The 20,446-nt window shown below is 39.9% G+C and overlaps 1 protein-coding gene across 1 annotated transcript in view; it reads right to left on the bottom strand.

Moving 5' to 3' along the window:
* glra1 (glycine receptor, alpha 1) overlaps window positions 1-20,446 on the bottom strand; it is a 174,696-nt gene that overhangs the window by 134,385 nt on the left and 19,865 nt on the right. The gene's annotated exons all lie outside the window — the stretch shown is intronic.

Here is a 20,446-nt window from a genome sequence, read left to right as displayed (position 1 = left end):
CATTTAGCAAACTCCAAAAAACGCACCTCACAGCAGACAGTCACGCCCACAGAAGGCTCCCATTGGTGAGAAGAGTCCTGGGCGCGGCACTGATTGGCCGATGGAGTTGTCACTGGCTGCATATGTGCTCTGCCCCGCATGCACAGATCCCCCGAGGAAATCACTGTAATGAGAACTTATTGATGAGTTTACACGGAGCTTATAGGTATTTTATTAAAAAGACAAATTAAACCGTTGCTCAAAAAGGGAAGTCATTTTGATCACATAGTAATGGAATAGTAACACAAAACGAAACTGTTTAATTATTCGTTTGGTGTTGCTCTTTTTAAACCCTCATGTGGCTAAAAATGAAGCATGTGCATCTAAAAAAAAAAAAAAAAACTAATGGAAATAAAACTACTACAAGCAAAGCTGCAGCAGGAAGTTTTACCACCCCTGGTAAAGTCCATGCATTTCCATTTTGAGGGAAAAAAAATAGTGAAACTTGGTTTTCAATTCTACAATATCATTTAGCAGATGCTTTTGTCCAAATTGACATACAGCATGAACAAGGTTTGAACTACAACTAAAAAGTCCATGTTTGATATGAACCCAAAGGGCAGGGGTAAGTTACTGAAAAGTATCAGTACTTGGTAATCCAATAGGATAAAAACAAAAATAAATAAATAAATAAATAAATAAATAAATACAAAAGTGATGTAGTCATGTTGTGATACCAACTTCAAATCTAGGTGCCATCCTGGCAAAAAGAAAAAGATAAATAAATCCCAGAACTATATTATTCACGTCTTTACCAAAGACCCAGGTATTTAAAAATGCTATGAGGAGGATCTGTTTTAAATGGACTGCCTCTCCGCCTTCTGGCCTGGAGTCTCATGCACCGTCGTAAAGATGTGGTTCTTAATCATAGTTTGTACCTGCAGGCGTGTTTGTTTTGGAACAGTTTATTTTTGTTCAAGACAACTTTTTTTCTGGGTACAACACAATAATATAAGGTATTTCTCAGCAGTTACGTAGCGCTGTTGTTTGAAACATGACAACAATCAAACGTAGCTGGCTAAATGTAGTTCTACTAGCAACTTGGTGCTACGACGTATCTGTGGGCTAACGTGATAACAGCCAACCGTGTTCCCTCTTGGGAGGCAGTGTGTAAACCGGGTGCTGATAGCTGTGTCAGTTACGTAATAGCGTGGCGCCATAGCAGTGCGACACCTCACTGATAAATCCAATGAAGAAGTAAAACACAACACAGTCAATAAAGAGCAATGATAGAAGACACCCAGCCATTCATCTTCTTTGTGATTGGCAGTGGCTCTTTTGTTACAAAGCCTAATCAAGCTTTGTTTCAAAGAAGACTGTGTGCCACCAGGAGAAACACATCAGCCGCTGTCACACGGTAAGTGACAATTATTGCGACCAATCAAATGACTGTAGTGTTGTAGCTCCACCTCCTGAGGGTCCGATCAACTTGGCTGGCACCCAAACAGAAGTGTCTCAAAAAGTGGACAGTTCATCTCAGTTATTTGGGGATCAGTCCTGGGGTTAGTCAATGGAAATGCCACAAAATGTTGTTTGAGATGTACCAAACTGAACTCCTTGGTGGAATTGGGGCTTCAGATAATGCAGATGGTGGTTGTTATTCTCTTATACTTATACTATATTCCTTAATCAGACTGAAACTGCCTAGCCTGGGAGTTAAACAACATTCTTGAAAGAGAGGCAGGTTAACAAACCCCAAGAAGAAGAAGGGAACAAAAAAGACAAAGCTTTATGGGAGAGCTCTAGTCAATGGAAAGGTCCAGTATGAAATCCCCAGTCAAGAGATTCCCAAATCAAAATACTCATCTTAAGTGCGCATGCAAAAATATTAATTAGTGATATGTTTGTCTGACTTGAAAGAGTCAACAAAATGTGCCAAGTGCTTGTTGAATCCCAAGCCCTTAAACTGTTGTTTTGACCAAAACCATACCACCTCAGTTGGCAAACTGTCCTTACAAATTTTAAGTCATAACTGGCAGACAACCAACTGCAATATCTGAGATGTGTCCTTGCAGTGTATATCATTTTGGACACACTGTCAAATCTGAGACAATGTTTGCATGAGGATATCAGTGCAGTTGTTTATGCCATAAAAGAAACAGGCACTGAGAGTAGCATTAGAGGCTACACAGAGCCATTTGGTGAATACATAATGCAATGCTTTTGTCAGCTCAAATTCATCCAAATTAGGTTGCATCCAAGGAGGATAAACACAAGTGATCCTGTGACCCTGTTTTTGGCTGTAACACTGATAACCAACAACATTTGTACTCTAATGACCCTGCTGTGGTTATTTTTGCATTGGTTTTGAAATGAACTTCATTTTTCAAGTGCCACTCCTGGTGCAGCTGAATGAGTCACCTATCTGCGTGTGCAGTTTCTGATCAGGTCATTCTGAGCTTTGGTTTGAATAAGTAATGTTTGTCCCTAATCTGAAATTGATTTCAATTACCCAGCTTTTCCCATTGTGGTTCAAGACTACAGAGCACTATCTCTGAAAATGCTCATCATTTGCATATTGATGGTTTATAATTCCAAAGAGGATTACACAAACTAATCCGATAATTTTACAACAGGATTTTACAATGCACTTATACAGGCTGGAGTGCTTAGATTAACCGGGCACCTCTAAACAATGCTTCTAAAGTTGAACAAAATGTCTGAAATATTCATATGGTATTCTGGCAACCTCTTCTTTGATATTACAGTTTCTATTTCTGCTCTCTCTCTCTCACACACAGACACACACACACTCCTCCTCCTCGGGATCGTTTTGTCCGAAGTGTCCGCTGGAACGTGACTTTGATTCTAAGCCTGCAGGCTCCCAAGGAATCACAAGGCTGAGTGATACTGGATACTGGGACTGGAGAGCGCACACACACACACACCCACACACCCACACACACACACACACACCCACACACACACACACACACACACACACACACACACACACACACACACACACACACACACACACACACACAAACACACACACACAGGAAGAGGGGATGCGGGCAGCTGAATATGGATATGATGTCTTCATTAGTGCAGAAGGAAGCTGCTTCTTGTTCTACCTCAGACTGAGCTCAGAGTAAATAATGGAAATTCTCCATGTCAGTCAAGTGTAGTTGAGCCAAATATGATGACGATCCATCAACAAAAACTGTGCCTCAAGGGGCTGTACAATGCAGGCAACATACGACATCCACAGTCGTGAAGCTTCTGATAAGGAAAGGGGAAAATAATCAGCTGTATTTTAGAGAACAGAGGAAAAGATGATCTGCGTAATTTGTAACAAGAAAGATCTGTCTTTACTTGTGTTTATACATTTTCCTTTTTGTATCACTTAGTATTGATTAGCCACTTTTTGAGCTGAAATACTTTTCAATAAAATCCCCAAAAAAGAAAATATTGAAGCTATCAGAAATGCTTCATTAATCCCCAAGGGGAAATTGCTAACTGCTACAGCTGCTCTTTAAGTTTGCATGGGTGCACCTTGATGATGCAACCTCACTGTCCATTAATGCAAATGCTATTTATATTTATTGATACTCTAGGATTTTGTTATATTTGCTCTACAAATCACAACTTAATAAATCATTGTATCGAATTTGGCAATATTAAAGGGTTTCTGAATTTGGTTTCCCATGTTTGATTTATTCCAGCTGCTCCCCAGGAACTCATAGGACCTGAGGGTGTTGTCCAACAGCATTTCAGCTTCCCTTTTTGGGCGACACCTGTTTCATATTGCTCTGTATGAGCAATATTAGATTTTGGGTAAGGAAATTTTGCAAAAAAATATATATAGTAAAGCTATGAAAAAGAATATTTCCATGTCATCGGCCACAGATCCAGACCAGGAAATCAACCATCCATTTTCTAAACCTAAATCCTGTTCAGGGTCGCGGGTGGCTGGAGCCTATCCCAGCTGTCATTGGGCGAGAGGCGGGGTACACCCTGGACTGATCGTCAGCCAATCACTGAGACAAACACAGAGACAAACAACCATTCACACTCACACACACACACACACACACACACACACACACACACACACACACACACCTAAGGGCAATTTAGAGTGTTCAACTAACCTGGTGAACATGTTTCACCAGCAAGCCGGAGTACCCTGAGAGAACCCACTAACATGCAAACTCCACATAGAAAGCTGGGAAAAGATGGGAATTGAACTGGTGACCTTCTTACTGCGAGGCTGCGGCACTAACCATTGCACCACCATGCAGCCCATCAAACTTGTAAAAAAGGGAAAAGAGGTCTGGTTAGTTACTGTTCTACTTCCATTATTATTGTTGATAAAATTTATATCAGATGCCATGCCAATTTTGATTGGCTGGTGATGAGAAAACCTGAACTATTTTGAATGAGTGCACTGTGAATGCAGTCAAAAAAACAATGGCTGACATTATGATTCAGACACTGAGCACTAACACCAGGACTGTATTTGTTCTGAAAGGAAGATATGAGTTGCCAAGGCAAGTTGATATAAGTACTAATTTATTAAAGCCTTTTGTTTGTGGTCGTATTAAATGTCTTAATTAGTGAGTGCTGGGACTGGTAGCACAACATTTGGAGACATGTTTGGCACAGCTAGCACGGACGCTTTAAGTTGCACCCAAAGATTGATTAGGCCCAGCCCTAACTGGACACAGCAACAGGATGAGCACCAGAGCCACAGGGGCAGATAAAACAAGCCTAGCAGTCTCTTTTCAATCACACCGAGGCACATTTTATGACAAAAAAATACAACACTTAGATGATTTACAGTGTCCCCAACCAGGATTCAGAGTTGAGCGGTGATGGAGATGTTGATGTCCTCTCTAAATCAATCAGGACAGTATTTCTCCTTTAGCTCAATTTATGTCGGTGCTATATTTTTGTTAGAAATGCGTTCTCAGTGCCGGCAACAGATTTGAGCCTGGAGCGATCAAACACAGACACAGTTTTGAGATTGACTTGAAAAGGTTGTGTAATAACATTTGGCTTTGATTTTACAACAAACAATGGTTTATTGTGTTGCTGCTTTAGTGTTCTTTCAACTGATGATTCAGAGACATTGAATTGTTGAATTGTATGGGTTACTTTAACCTTACAAGGCCAATATAGTATCATGCTGAACATCATTTTATAATAGAAATTGTAACTCTAATGGAAATTAACATCTGTTGGTTTTTCAAAATGCTATGTATGAACAGAGCCAGGCTGCCTTTGGAATGGGACAATTTTCTTCTTCTAATTCAGCAGGAAGTGAAAAGTGGAAGGAACAGGCGGCATGATGAATATTTAAAACATTACACAGCCATTATAGCTCTTTATGTAAATGCAGAGTAAAGTGCTGTGGTGGTTATTTATACTCGCAGCAGGCTGTAATTGGCTTTGGTCGTTGTTTGGAGTGGGCTGACTCACCCAGCTGACCCATCACTACAGACGGTGGTTCTGATGGAGGGGGGTGGGATGGTATGGAGCAGCTGTGTGAGCAGAGGGTTCCAGGTCGCAATCCTTCATGGAAAAATTCACGACAAGTGAAATCAGCTGGCATTATGTATGTGGGAAATATATTGTCAAATGATTGAGAATGTGTTTAGTGCCATCCAATGCCATGTTATATCCTTATTTTACCAAACAGCCCACAAGAAATACAAATACAAACTCAGACAGGGACTGGAGCAGTGAGCCACCAAATGTGAAGCAGTTGGGTGTCAGCATCAGAGCGCAAAGTTGTCACTTTAACAGTCTGGTATCTACCTTCCAGAAGCTCACCTGGTGGTCTTTAGCTTATTTTGGGGAAGATAGAAAGAATGAGATCTCAGATATGAGAGGATTAAATGGGGTGAAATCCACAGCAGGGTGGCTTAGATACGGGGTAAGAAGCTCAGACATCCAGAGGGAGCTCAGAGTACAGCTGCTACCTCATCGCATTGAATGCTGGAAAATGAGGTGGTTGAAGCATGTCATCGTAATGCTTCTGTAGATATGTTTACCTTGGAGAACCCAGGTAAACCTTGAGCTCACTGGAAAATCAGACATCCAAGCTGACTTGGGAACATTTTAGGACCCTCAAGGAAAAGCTGTAACACATTGAGGAAAGAGAAGTCACTGCTACTATCAAGAACGAACAAGCTCTAAGTCAAAGATGACAGACTGACAGAGAGAAGATTGGACAACATGCTTCAAACAATGGACAGTACATTGGACAGAGTCTAATTTTAGTACGTAGGTTGAATGCAAACCCTTAGTGATGCCACTGTTGATTAAAACTTTGGCTTCCACAGTTTTGCCCCTTGTCGTATGCCATATCAGGGGCTTATCCTGTCCTTTCTCTGGAGGCAATCATCGTTAATGCAGCACATTAACTTTTTTATGTTTTCTTTGAAAGTTATGTGCAGCTGGGTGTGCTCAGGTTTTATCTACACTATGTGAGAGTTTTGTGCTTCAGTCAAACTTCTGACAAAGTTTTCTCAATCAGCTTGCTGGCCTCAATTCTTTAAATGGATTCCATTGTTTGTTGATTGCGTTGCTCAGACTGTGGATCCAGGATGCCATCTGCCTGTGATTGTTCTTCATCTGATACTTTATTGATCTCTTGTAGAGGCGTTTTGTTCCCAGGGAGCAGCTCTCAGAGAGAACACATCAATTACGGAGACATACGGAGTAATGTTTTTGTGACTGTTGGAGTAGAAATGTGTGATGCTGCAGTTTGGGGTTTGTTGTATGTTATTGTTTCAGAGATATGAGGCTCAAGATGTATGGCACAGACATAATTACATATGAGTGTTCTTGTGTTTGAAACCTACATTGTTAAGGTTGAGTTTTGTTTTTAAAACTTGAACTGTTTGGGTAGGTTACAGTTAAGTTTCAGCTATTTTATTTAAAGGTGCTGTGAGTACTATTCTTTTGGCATTGATTGCAGTGACACTTTAAGCTGGGTTCGTAGTGTTTTTTCAGGATAAAGACTGTTTCCCATAAACGCCATGTCCCACTGTCATGCAGACGTGAGTCTTGCCAAGACATGCAATTGTTTTGAAGCAAATGAATAGAAAGCAGATATTCCTTAAAGATGCTATGAGGAGGATCTGTTTTAATTGGAGTCTCACGCACACTGCTGTAAATTACTTTTAGCAAGGTGTGTGTTTGTTTTGGAATTAAATGGAGATCGGATTGAAACAAATTTTCTTTGTTTAAAACAACTTTTTAACTAAATACAACACACCGAGTTAAGGTGTTTATCAGTACAGTTATGAAGTGCTATGGTTTGAAACATGATATCACGCAAACATTAAAGTAGCCGTCTTTATATGGCGCTATTGGCAGCCCAGTACTCTGACGCATCTGTAGGCTAACGTGACAACAAGACAACACTGTCAGTTTGTAAGTAGTTCAGTAGCCATTTATATTTAGCACAACTGGCAGTCCTGTGTTTTAAGACATGTCTGTAATGAGTAACATTAGTAAATCCTGGTTAGCTATGTCATCTACCAAGCAGAGTATACGTAACCTCACTCTTCATTTTATTGATAGTCTCTCAGATTTGAACAGACCCCTACAGAATAACTGCTGCATGTGGGTTGGAATGAACATTAGCACAAACAGCTTAGACCCTGTTTTGACCCGTGTTCTGTCACTATCCCTATCTGCTTTCAGTTACACTTTATTTTGATAGGCCATCTGTTAAACTCAACAAGCTATCAGTAGAAAACTAACAAGACTTGTCAGCAGACCAGTAACATACATTCAATTATTCATCATTATTAGTAGTAGACTATAAAGGTTCATTTCAGGGTCTTACAACATTTTACAAAAAGTGTCTTCCAACTCTCATATTTTCTTAAACGGGTTATTAATTGACAATAACTATCTGTAGATAGACACTCGACTACTCTGAATCAATCTGTCAGTTATTAATGTATCTTCAAGGTTTCTCACTCACCGAATGACTGACTCTGTTGATACTCTGTTGGTTGTCAGCTACTGATTGGAGTAAATGACTAAGATATTAACTAGTAGATGACTTTCTGTCAATTGTTAAGTTAGACTGTATGGTACTTGTCTGTTGACCAGTGTTGTTGAATATCAACTGGCACCGGTCCATCTGTTAACACTCAAAGAGCTATCAGCAGATATGTAGTTATACATCCACTATCAAAATAAAGCGCTACCTAGATTTCTTCTGCTCCTGTGTCCTTTTGATTTTTGAAAGTCCAGCACCAGTTTGCGCCATTATTACAAAATGAATACAAGAAATCAAACGGATCTGGGTCAAGTTACTTCTCACGGCTAAACTTTGCCAGCAAACACTGAAACATCAAATGTTTTCCAAGAAAATATGACCCTACTATGGATACTGAGAAAGATACTAAGAAAAAGCATTTTGGAAAAAAAATAAAAATAATAATTAATAAGTAAATAATTTAAATCCGCAATTATGAACATAAAAATATTTTAAGATCACTAATAAATTTTTCACTGTGGTATAAACTTTTTTTCTTAATCTTGCAAGATGTTCTGAAATCAAAAGATATGAACACAATAAAACTCCATGCCCAAAAAGCAACAGAATCGTAAATAAAAAAAAAAATAAAAAAACCCCACTGAAATCATATCAATCTTAGCTTCAGAACATGCTTTCAGGCACCACAGGAAAGTTACACTTTGTTGTGCAAAACAGTGGAAATAATTTTAAAATGATGGAGATTACATACTGCATGGCAATTATATAAACATTTCTTTATGTTTGGGACAGAGGGAGCAGTTTCTCTGTGCTTTAAGACTGTTCAGGACATGGTGATGACTTGGTTTGAGACCGAGCTGGTCCCACAGACCTGAAGCCTGCAGAAATCAAACGGGAAATACATTAAACATACCTTTGGACCCAGGCTGACACTCTCCCTCCCACAAGCTTCCTTTTGAAGTAGTAGAAACAAAAGTATGTGGAGTCTGTTAATACAAAAAGAGGAGTGCTGGCAGTTTACAGCTGAGTGGTGCGATCGACTCAGTGTCCAGGAGTTGTTATGGTCTGCTAAGAACAGCAGTTCCTGAAGAGTCTGTCAGCTGCAGCGCAAGAGACCGTCTGTACTGTATGTGTTCTTTATCCACAGGCTGATTTTTTATTTCTGTTCGCTGCCTGCTCAGTGGTGTGGCTTATCATCTGCTGAGGCTGTTGTTCATAAGTTAACTCGTTCAGTTTTTCTGCTGAAGGCAAAGACACACACGGCGTTAAGACGATGTTCAGCAGCAGGCCTGAAGGACGGATCAATAGCTCCAGTCTTCTAATCAAAGCAGCGTCTTAGCAACATTTATCTATTTCTAAAGGTCATGGTGCCCACTCACAGTCTTCAGACTGAGGAGACTTGAGGAGAGGCCTGAACATGAGCATTTTTCATATCAGAGCAGATAATCGATGTGTGGTATAGGAAGTACTGCTGTAAGAGTTAGTGTTACAGGAAGAGTGGACAATATCTCGAATAGATCAGACAAGATGGGACGTAGTTACAGCAAGACAAAACAACCAGGAACGTACCTCTCACTGATCTTGGTAGAAAATCCAGCCACCAGCTGAGCCATGTGAGAGCTAAAGAACTGGCCTCAATCTTGCTGCTTCTTGTATGTTTCCTGAAATGTTGGTGTTCATAAAGTTGATGACTTTTCAATAATCTCCCTAGTTTAGAGGACAGCTGCATGCTCACACAAAGACTCCACAGTTTCAGATGTTTTTTTCTGTTTGCTGTGAGCCTTTCGTGACAATTATATAGGATTTAGTGTGATAAGTGTGCAAAATGAGCACAGCAGCTGAGTCCACTCTGACCAATGGGGACATTCTTGATGCTAATGGCTGCTTTTGTTATTTATGGAAGAGGACGTGCCATGCGAAATATTGCCTGCATCTCCATTCAAAAAAGGCTTTAGTGACAATTACTTTTATTTGTATGTATGAGTTATTTATGTTGATCCAGTTAGCAAGGTCACTTTGGCAAACTGAGAGTTTTAGAGAAGAATCGGTTAAACAGACAGACACAACAACAACACAGCTACTATGAGAGTGAGGACCAACAGGATAAAAGAAGCGACAGTGTGTTCTCACTTCTCCTGGAGAGTGTCTGTGACCGTGGCTGCTTATCTTTGTGAGGAAGCTTCTGGAAACACAGGGATCTTAAAACACTAGCAGTTTGACAAAACAGTGTTTTCTTGTCAGACAGAAGTCAGGCACGACCCGCTCACTGCTCCTCATTAGACACTGCTGTTGTTTTTCCTCCGCTCTTGTTTTTAAGACCCTCTCCCCATTGGCAGAGACAGTCTGAGCTGTTTTTACAGAGGCAGTCTGTTAAGTTCTCTTTCATAACAAGTTGCAGCCTCATTGTGGTGCTGTTTTTGTAAAGCCCATCTATTATCTTTGAGTTTAGACTTAGATATTTAAATGGAGGATGCAGACCAACATAAAGACATGACAGTAAGCTGTTAATGATGGTCTCTTCTCTAGACTTTTGAGGCCTTTTTCCCCCTTTCTGTAGATACGTGACTAATAGACAACCCTCAGGATATTTTCAGCAGCTACTTGGAGTTTATTAGATGTCATTACTTTGGTTTGAAACAAACGAGTATAAGTATGTTATTTGGGTTCAAATCTCCAGTACAGAATGTGAATTATGTGCAATCACTTTAACAATAAAATAAAATAAAAAATAAAATAAAATAAAATAAAATAAAAATAAATAAATAAATAAACATACTTGCACAAATATTTCTATAATAATAATAATAATAATAATAATAATAATAATAATAATAATAATAATAATAATAATCTCTGTAACTTAAAAAAAGGAGTAGACTGAAGAAAAGGTTTATTTTAGCCCATCCTGTGCAATCCATCAAAAAACCCAGTAATATTAATAATACAAATTAGGGGGAAAATAGGAAACAAAATTAACTTTGTTAAATTATTCTTCTCTTTCATTTGACATTTAGTCATTTTAATTGTAACCCTGTATTATACTGGGATTAGTCCGTGGAAACACAACAAAATATGTGCCATACTTAGGACAAACCAATCTGAACCTCTTGAAGGAAATGGGGCTTTAGTGTTCAGTGGGGGCTGAGTTATTGACCGACTCAGGTGTTTGAGGCCCAGCCCTCTAATGTGTCATGGAATGGAACATACTTTTGAGATGACCTTGTTCTTGTGAAGATCTTGTTTTAAGCAGTTTACAGCCAGATTTAGAGATTTCTACAACACATGGATGCATAAGTCTTTTGAAAATCTGCAAAAGCTAAGTATGAACATACAAAAAAAATATATAGGAAGGTTTAATATCTCTTTCGAAGTGTCTAATAGACCAAGTCCAACAACTCAAGTACATCCAAAAGATTCACTCTAGTGAATAAATGTATACCATCCTTCGTCCAGAATTTGGTGGAAATGTACTCACAGTATTATCGCTCAGGTTTTGAACACACTGCAGTGTGTGATGCCTGCAGGTACAAAGAGTGCAAAAGCAGCACCAGAGGTGTCTGATATCACAGGTATGCTTCAGGCTTTCATGCAAAGGTGCAGACTTGCATCATGACCAGTGTACCTGCACAACCTCCCCATGGATCACCAAACCTCTACTCTCTGCCATTTCAGTTTTATCTGCAAATTTCCTCAGTTGTTGTTTTGTCTTTTTTTGTTTTACTTCATTGAAGTCAAGGAATTCCCTTTTCTGTTACATTTTATGACGCAAACAACCTGAAACGTGTTCACGACCAGATATAAAGTATCCTCAGTGATGACCTCTGCAGGTGAGATAGTGTTACCTGTTTGGAAGGTGGAAGACTCTGGTTTGATCTCTGCTTATGACTACATCGATAAACCTCTCTTCTCAGTCTGAACTCAGAGTAAGCAGATCAAAGTGTTGGGCTTCAATTAGCTTCATCAGAAAGCTGCTAGCTGTTAGCTCGGCTCTCTGGCCTGCTCGGAGTCTGACGAGGTGAAGCTGCTGACTGGCCTGAACTTCCGCTCTCCTTGATGCTCGTCTGGCATCATCTCATTGTAAATGTCCTCATATAATCCTCCTAAACACACACACACACACACACACACACACACACACACACACACACACACACACACACACACACACACACACACACACACACACACACACCAACCTCAACCTTGAGTTATGGCATGGCCGCCACTGGCAATCACATTAAGAGGCACATTTCTTCATATTCACACAGGGGACCACATTGAGCAATCTGCTTAATTTAGCTAGACTGATGAATTGTAAAGCTGCACCCTCTCTCTCCTCACTCTCAGTGTACCACTCTCACCTGCCCCTCTCTATTTCACCATCAACAAACTTCTCCTTCCTTGTCTTTATCCCGCATCCCTTGACCCCTGCTCGTCTGTCTCTCTTGCATGCTGTCCTTGGGCCGGCCGGTTGACTGGCTCTCTCCACGATTGGTTTGAAATGTTAGACAGATACCCACTTTCTGCAACCTGCTTCACACTGGCCAAGCAGGAGAGTCCTCAGATGTGGTGATGGAGTGATGTGGAGTGACATAGTTTTCAGGTGCTTATCAAGTGAAAATAATTGGTACAAATCCAGACATATAGTTTGTAAATGCACAAATATTAAAATAAATATATGTATGTATTAATTGAAATGTTCCTCATCTCATTCTGGCTCCTGACAAAAGTTATGTGCATTCAATAGAAAGAAAAAATGTACCTTCTTTTGTTCTGATCCAATACTGAGTCAACATGTTGAACATTAAAAATGCAGCATGACCTCATATCAGCTCTTTATTAAGTTCAGTTTCTTTTTCTGTATCAACTTCCAATCAGACACAAGTAAAAGAGACTATTTTTTATTCTGCTTTTATGCAAATCAATCCATTTAAAAGTTCATGGATAACAACAGTAATTCTCTTTCAGTGTTAAATGTATAGCAAGACTAAAGAGCCTGCACTTCCTGGTGGATTAACCATTACAGAAACATGAAAATCATAATTGTGGGGTTACTTTTATTATTCGTCTTTATGTCCTCACATTTAATGAATTGACGTATATGAAAATAAACTGATGTATAAAAAACAGGACACATCAGTTGTAGTGTACTTTCAGCTGGAGTACGGTTTGCATTAGGACTCTTTTGCTCACCAAGGAGTTTATATCATTGAAATGCTGAGAACATACTCTCCTAAGGTACAACAAGAACAGCTGCTCCATCCACAGCAGCACGGTTGGTCAAAAACAAAATGTCCTCTGGAGGGGATGAAAGACATCGTCTCTGTGGAGGACAGAACCATGTGGTCATGTTGTTCAGGATGGTACAGTCTGCACTAAAAGGGAGCAGGGTTTAAAACTTTTGGTTTGGGTGTAACTGGCAACTTATTTAACACCTGCATGGTATCATTGTTTGTGCACCTAACCCCGGAAAATTTATTGCTGAATATATATATATATATATATATATATATATATATATATATATATATATATATATATATATATATATATATATATATATATATATATATATATATACACTAAAAACAACTACTGCTAAGGTTGTGAAATCAACAGGATGACGAAAATTATACAACAGACAGTTTTAAGCATGAAAAACATGTAGTTATAGTATCAGTTCTGCAAAGCTATGCACCAACCTTTCATCAAACAACCCAACTTTAAGTATCCACTCAGGATCATATTTGTTCACTGATTTTAATGTTCACATTTAGGTTAGGGTATCCATAGGTTGAAATAAAGGACTCTAAGTCCGAGGTTGACTGCTATGATAGACACTTTCACTAATGAGACACACTTCTTCTTGTACTGTCAGTGACCCCCAGTGAACACTATGCCAAAGCTAACAGCTGTAGTCATTTGAGGTTTGTCTGCAACTGATTTTCATTGTGACTTCACCCAAGAAACACGTTTTTGAAAGCAAAATCAGGCTTTAAAAATGATTTGCATAGAAAAAAACAAACAGGCATCGCCATTCTGGAAAAAAACTGCAGAGAATTCTGCTTACTAGCATCGAAGTGTTTGTTGTACTGTTGTTTGGGTTTGTTGAGAACACGTCTGTTAGACTTTTAATCACTAGTTAATCTTTCACTTGAACTTTGAACTTCTAGTTCATCTTTCACTTGGACAAAATTTTGAAAAAAATCAACAGCGTTGAATTCAGTTTTTCTTTTGGTTAGATATCAGGAATGGGATGTAGGAGCTTTGTGCTCTTTTTGTTTGACTCTAGAACTGTGTGCACACCTTGTGAAAGAAGGATTGATAGCCAAGATTTTCATCTTAATGTGTGGAGTGTACAGAAACAGATCTACAGGCAGGGACAACCAATCCAAGTCAAGCAACCTGTGTGAAAACATCCTACCCCTCACATTGGTCTATGGACCTAAAGAAGAAACTCCTTGTCGATATGTTCCACATTAAAGCAGAACATCATCACTCATGCTCTTGGACGGCAACTACAAGAAACCGAGCCCAGACCTCTGTGGTTTAAGGTGAGAGAAAATATCCTTTGATACTAAGGCCAAAGGTTGCTTTGACTGAACTATAAGTCACCTGCATCTGGAAATTCACTTTTATTTTCATTGCTACATTATTGCACGTGTATGATTCTTCCTAAGTGTGAGCTGAGTGGATTGTTTGCTTATACTGCTGGGTTGTGAACCCACCAGCCTTGGGCGTATGTGTGCAAGGCGGGTGTATTCTGCCTTTGAATCCATGTTAGACTAGAACATAACACTGGGACCGAGATTGCTAGCTGGTATTTCCCTCATGGCAAACAGCCTAAGGAGGCAAGGGGGCAAACAGTCCAACGTCAACAGGCTTCAAGTTTATATTCATGTTGAATTTCATTCATTTTTAAAGGTAACGTTTTCTGAGGTTGAACACATCAGTTTTTTGTTTCTTTTTGACACTGAAACCAAAATATTTCAGAGCCTCTTTTATCTAAAGCAGGACTTATCACAAACTCACATTTTTCATCATCTATACAGTAAGTACAGTATGCTCAGTCAGGTCTAAGAAATTCAAATAAAGGATTTATGACCTTTACTTCGGTGAGTTACAACCTTTAAGCGCTGCTGACCCAGTTTAAGTGTGTTTCCCTCCAGGAGAAAACAACCTCTATGATCTTCACCCTCACTTTAGCTTAAAGGAAGGGAGGAAGGCGTCACTACAGCAGCACCAAGCTCAGCAGGAAACCATCCGTTCATTACATCAGTCAAAATCTCCATTGAGATTAATACCAACGGGGTCATGCCATTTTATTCCTGAGGAGAAAAATGCAGTTGTCAGTCGACCTAATTGCACTCTCATGGTGCATGAGGGCCCGCTGAGTTATTGAGAGCTCTACCAGCAAAATCATGATCGACGAGCAGCAGGAGGGCCTGACATCGCACTTCACACGCTGGCTGCTCCATCAGGATGGAGGGAAGGGGGGGGCAGAGAGAGGAACAGAGAGATGGAAGGATAGTGCCACATCAGAGAGACACGATCCATACGAGTGTGTAAATGCAAATGAGGCCAGATAATTTCATTGTTTCTGATGCAATTTGCTTTGTTAGATTGCCCTGTTGTGTTGATATGTCCCGGAGTTATTACACCTCAACGATCAGATCAGCGAGTGCTTTCTGGCTTCTTCACCTGCAGTGAAAAATGATGATGGGAATATCAACCTCATCTCCTACGAATCATGTTCAAATGCCACTTTTTTTTTTTCCCTGTTTGAAGCGCACTGCAGAGCTGGCAGTGTTGTGTGGTATATCAGACTGAGAAATCAATGTATTGTATCTGCAAAATGAGCTTTTTCAAGTATTTTTTCCTGCAGAAACAAAATTATGGCCACTATTTTGAAAGACTGCAGTGATAAGTCAGTATGCATTTGCATACTATGAGACTGAAAGTTTGGCAGTTTCTCCATGTGAATGTACAAGAAAGTAAAGTTAAAAGTCCCATGGAAATTTTTCTTAAAGAGTGAAAACACAAACATGACTCATTAAGCAATAGAAAAAAACAAAAAAAGCTTAACTGCTCATTCCCCTGTAGACCATCTCTAAATACTGTGTAAACAACATCAATCCAGCTTAACCGATCTGCCTGGCTCTTCACACAACTGCACACATGAAGATCTGATATGCACTATCAGACGTCCATGATGATGATGATTTGATTTATTTCGGTCATGTCAGCACACTTATACAATATCACACATTTTCAATAGATCACATTGTACATGTCCGAAAGGGAAGACGGGAGAAGCAGAGCTTATCTAGTCCCTATATATCTGTATTAGTTTTTAACCTGCACTATGTCCTTTTACTCTGTAAAGCATCTGTGTTTTTGAAAAGCGCTCTACAACATAAATATATTATTATCAAACCTATCTTTGGTCTCATACCTCCTCAAATCAAATAAACAAAGCCATGTTTTTTAACGGTTCTAAAAATTGTCCCACCAATGTTCTCTCTGTGTGCAAGTGATCTGGTCAGAGCCCCCCAGCTAATAGTCAAACATCTAACAGCAGATCTGTTCACTAGTCAGCCTGGACTAACTGGAAGTCATTGATGGTGATGGTGTGGTCAGTAATGTCTTGATGCAACGACGTCTCCCTGTAGCCCTATTTCCACCAAGCGGTTCAGTTCAGTTTGTGTGCACGCATTTTACGGCGTTTCCGCTGACTGATCCTAGGACAGATTGCCAAATAACCGAGATGAGCCATCCCACTTTTTGGCACCCTTCCATAGGGGTGCCAGACTGAACCGATTCGATCTCGGAAGGTAGAGCTACAACACTACAGACCATTGTTTGTTCGAAAGAATCGTCACTTACCGTGCGACAGCAGCTGTATTTCTCCTGGCGACACACAGTCTTCTCTGAAACAAAGCTTGATTGCACTTTGTATCAAAGAGCTACAAGCCAATCACAAAGAAAAAAAATTGCTGCATGTCTTCAATCTTTGCTCTTTGTTAACTGTGTCGAGTTTTTCTTCTTCGTTGGATTTATTAAAGGGGTAAACTGTGTAGCACTGCTATGGCATCAGGCTATTATTTAACAGATGCAGCTTTCAGCATCTGGTTTACACAGCACCTACCATGAGGGGGCACAGTTTTCTGTGGAAATGCAATCGTGATCAAACCGTACTGAACCGAACCAGACTGCTTGGTGGAAAAGCAACTTAAGAGACACCATACTGCATTCTGACTCCTAGCTCCTGGCTAGTTCTGCTAGCTCATCCATCCTATTTACCAGATATCTCACATTGCCCATAATGAAAGAGGGGAGACATGGCTTGTACCAGCTACGTAGTTTTTGCCTCCTCTATGAGTCTTAAATACACTCTATTCTACATGAATCTCCAGCAGTTTTGCCAATGAGCCAGCCAACTTCAGGGCTACCAGGTAAGCACCAGTGTTAACATGACAGCATCAGAAACAGCAACTAAAGCTGCAATTTTATCGTGAAAAACAGCCCACAACTTTCCAACTGCATGCCCTGAGAAGGGAAATAATCCAACAGGAAATACCAGTGAAAATTTGAACATTGAGTAAAATGATGATGTAAAAAGAAAAAAAACGGGAGCAATGGCAACAGGATGCTTGCACTGCTCGCACTATCAAATGAGTAGGTATAAGAGCAGTTGAAAACCTACAGCAAGAGAATAAATAAAGCAGCCCTAAAGCAGTGGCAATAATGGTCACTGCAGAGAAGGATGACCTTTCTCCACCTAAGCATTCATTTCTGGGTTTTGAGATTTCATATGTGCCATAAATCTAATGCCAAATGATGGTTATTCAAAAAGAAGTATTTCAAAATTATTTTGAAGCTCAGTACTTGCATGCAATACTAGATCATCATGCTCAAAAAGTGATCATTTCACATGCTAAATGTTTTGAGTCCCTGTATTCTGTGGTTTGAAGGCTGCTGTGGATTTAGTCTCCATAGACTTCAGGGTATTTGCAGCCTGTAGAGACAGCTCACAGGGCTTTCATCTTTAGGGAGTCTCAGTGAAATGTTTTACACATATCCTTTCAAACAGCTCTCTGTTTACTCTACAACCTGTATGTGTTTACAAGGTTCAAGACACAAACTTGAACCAGTTGAATAATTTATCAGTGCAAGATTCAAATCTGAGACCCCACAGGAAAACCTCCTGCCCTGCCCAGTGAGCTGAAACACCAGAGCGTCTACAGCCTGAACACACAGGTGTGTTCATCCCTGTGTCCTGCGGCGCTACACATTCAGTGGTGTGGTTTCACTTTTCAGCACTGACAGAGAGATGTATAGATATCCTACTGACTGCAAAGAGCCTGACAGCGTGTGTTTGACCTCATGCGTAGAATAAGATCCAAGTGTACAAACGTGTCGGATTTTGTGTGTGTTTGTCTGTAAGCTGGTGTGAGGGTGAGGAGCTGAATGGGTGTGAAAAGCAGAGCTTCCAAAATGAAAAAAATTCTGTACCCAGCACGTAAAAAGACAAGAGTCTCCAGACATGCCTGTGGGTCTGTGAGGTGGAACTTTTTTGTAACACAGCTAATCCCAGAGGGCAGGAAAACAGGCTTTAGCTCCATCCTGTAAACCCATGTATGCCGCAACTCTTTCAATTTGAATGACTTACTTCAGTATTAACTACCTGTCCTGCGTAACCTAGATAATACACAACAGAAATGGCATCATTCTATGGTTTTACTGATACCAAGCACGACTATTAGGGATTACTTTACACTAAATGGATGGGATGTTGGTCAGCAGGTCGGCGTGTTGACCTGGTTTTTTACCAGTCAAATAAAAAACATGTTGCCCTGGTTAAGTCTGTTATCCACTACAAGGTTTGGCTTGCATAATTTAAGAACTGGATATTGGGCTTTTTTTTTTTTTTTTTTTTTTTTTTTTTTTAAGATGCTATACTCTCATCTGGTACCCCTGTCATTGTTTTGCATGGCATACAAAAAAAGAAAAAAAGAGAACAAAAAAAAAAACCCTTCTCTTATTTCAGCCTTTGTGTGCAATGCTTCTTTTTAGCCATTGTCTCTTTAAGGCTCCCCACTTCACAAACCCCATTCACTCTGACGGGCCATCCCTCTGGAGGCCCATAAGAGGTGACGCTATGAGCAGACCTCAGTGTTTGAGGCTCATTCTTCCAATGCATTTCAAACCAGCAAGAAAATATTTTAAATTTGTGGCATTTCCACTGACATTAGCTGACCATCGAAGTGCCCTGTGTTTGACAGGAAAGGTAAATGACTGTTGAATCATGGGGGATGGAATAACCTTGTTTAGGGACAGATCCCCAAACCATTCCACTTTTTGGGCCCCTTCTGTTAAGGTGCCGAACTGAACCAATCTGATCCCAGAAGGTGGAGCTACACTGCAGACAGTTGATTGGTCAAAAGAATCGTTACCCACCATGCAGCAGCAGCTGAATTTCTCCTGAAACTAAGCTTGATTGCACTTTGTATCAAAGGGCCGCATGCCAATCACAAAGAAGCCAATTTGCTGAATGTCTTCTATCATTGCTCTTTGTTCACTGTGTCGCGTTTTTCTTCTTCGTTGGATTTATTAGCTGGGTACACTGTTTTGCATTGTTATGGCATCACGCTATTATGGAACTGACACGGCGATTGGCATTCGGCTCACACGTCACCTACCACAAGGGAGCACAGATGGCTGTGGAAACACAAACAGGCTTGACCCAACCAACTTGCACCATACTGTGCTGATCTAAACTAGACTGCCTGGACAGAGCAGGACTAAAGTATGCTATTTACAATCATGTTTTAAAAGTTAAGTTTTAATTGTATTCAGACAAATTGATTGAAATTCAGAAGTTTCATCTGCCAAACATTTGAGCGTATACCAAGAAGACACTATTTGTCTTGGAAAGTGTATCAACCATAGGAATTGTCCCCCAGAACTACATGCATTCTGACTGTTGGAGGTAAGGTCTAAATTTAGCTCTGAGGTAAATCACCCCCCAAAACAGACCCGGTGGTAGTACTTTTCATATGTCCAATTATCTATTTATTTATTTTTTTCCATTAGTAATTGTCCCGTTTTGCACTGAATACCTGAATCTTTGGTACGGACAAGCATTGAGCCATGGAATTATATAGTTCTGAGTTTTTTGGGGGGTTTTGGGAATGGGAAGCGGGGCTTTTGTGGTGACCTCATCATTTCAGTGAATCGCACCAAGATTTCGATAAAATCTTTTCCAGATTACGTGCTATTTTTTTTTTTTTTTTTTTTAACATGTCCGTGTTCAATATAAGGAAAGGTTTGACAGCACCTCTTAAATGATGATATAAAGTATTATGCAAAACAGTGTGTCAGAAAAAAAGTTCCTCTTCTTTGTTTGTGTTTTTCATTCTTGTGTGTTTGGTCAGA

The sequence above is a fragment of the Halichoeres trimaculatus genome, unplaced genomic scaffold (genome assembly GCF_033239565.1).
Source record: "Halichoeres trimaculatus isolate MK-OKI-2021-1 unplaced genomic scaffold, fHalTri1.1 fHalTri1_scaffold_7, whole genome shotgun sequence".
Classification (NCBI taxonomy): Eukaryota; Metazoa; Chordata; class Actinopteri; order Labriformes; family Labridae; genus Halichoeres; species Halichoeres trimaculatus.
This window is presented reverse-complemented; position numbering and strand designations above follow the sequence as displayed.